Source organism: Sinocyclocheilus rhinocerous, unplaced genomic scaffold (assembly GCF_001515625.1).
Source record: "Sinocyclocheilus rhinocerous isolate Xijiao unplaced genomic scaffold, SAMN03320098_v1.1 scaffold398, whole genome shotgun sequence".
Taxonomy (NCBI): Eukaryota; Metazoa; Chordata; class Actinopteri; order Cypriniformes; family Cyprinidae; genus Sinocyclocheilus; species Sinocyclocheilus rhinocerous.
In genome coordinates, this window is record NW_015664003.1 from 45834 (window position 1) to 47504 (window position 1671).

Below are 1671 nucleotides of genomic sequence, written 5' to 3' on the forward strand. Positions count from 1 at the left end.
CTCCGTAAAATGCGTTGCACACATCTGAATATTTGGGTTGAACTGTTTTGGAACAGTGTTGTAAATACAACTTAACCACTGATTTCTAGTTGTGTCCTCTTTTGTAAGACCAAACAAAGTAGTTTCGCTTTCGCAAAGAAACACACAGCGTCTTCACGAGATGGCGGCGGCGGCAGCAACAATAAAGTTACGCCTTCTTTCTTTGCGTGAACATTTGGGCGGCGTTATGCAAATCTTCCCACAACGTGACGTAGACATGTGGGGGCGTGTTTAAACGAGGCATTTTAGGAGGGCGTGGACGAGTCTTAACTTTTATAAAGAATATCTCTTTGGGTTTGAGACTTTAGTCTTTGCAACTTTAGGGATCTTATCTATTCACGAATAGCTTGTAACACTCCAAAGAGAAAGGAAAACTTGAAATCGCAAGATCATGTGGTAGTTCATCAGTGCTATCCAGTATGTGTGTCGAGCTGCAGGCTGCAGGGAGGACGGTCTCCCAAACCTAACAAAATTCAACAAGGGGTAATGTAACAAAGGGTTATGAAATGGGACTATACTTTGAAAAAGACCAGCTGTCTTTGTGAATCATTGTCAGTATTAGAGAAAATAACCAGCTAAATCAAGTTTAAAATTATATTTAATCTTACTTTACTCAGGCAGCAGGAAAAGATCAAAAACTTACATACCCCAAAAGAGACTGGTGCCACGTGAGAATAAGCTGTAGGCTGCAAAAGAAAAAAACACATATATAACATTAATGTACAGTATCTTCATTTGATTTTACATAATATGATTTAATTGTCTGAAACAAGGGGAGGTGGGGAATATATTCAAGATGCTCCTAACTTAACTCATCTTTCCGGATGGGATTTTAACCATTGGGAAATACAGGATCTGGTCTGTATAGACACAGAAAGACATTCAGTAGGTCAAAGCCAAATCCTCCACAGTACAGAGAGGAAGAGGCAGTGAGGCGAAGATATGATGAGGGAGGTGAATATTAGTCACAGTTGTCCACATTCTGAGTCATATCTTGAGGATAATCTTGCTGATTGAAAAAAAAAAACAAGAATGAAAACTGCTGACTACTCTTGTCTAACTCTGGTTTGGATTCATTGAACGGCTTCAGGATGTCCGGTCAGAACTTTAGGTCTCACACCAGGAATGTACTTCAGGGTGATTTATTGTGCAAAGATGTGTGTGGTTCTGTAAATATAAAACAGTATACAGATATAAATAATTGAATAAATATACATTAACAGATCTTTATAGCAGTACTTGAATACTCATAAGTAACAGCCTTGTAATGATATATTAAGAAACTTAACATGAAGTAAACAATATAAATATAATATAGATACAAATACGAATCGAAGTTCTATAAAAGTATCGCACTACTGCACTGTGTCTAGCTTACGTGCCTAACTCGTCAGGTGAACAAGCCCAAACATGTTCCCTGAGATGCGTTTCAAGTCTACGCATTATAGCCTAATATGCAATATAACATTAAATACTCTAGCAAAAAAATAACACATGAGAATTATAACATTTTGTCCACAAGATAATGTGCAAATATAATTAACAATGTAAACATTTAGGCGGAATGCCGCTGTAGCGGTCATTAATCTCTCTCGTGAACTTATCATACAATAAATTAGGTAAACGTACTTA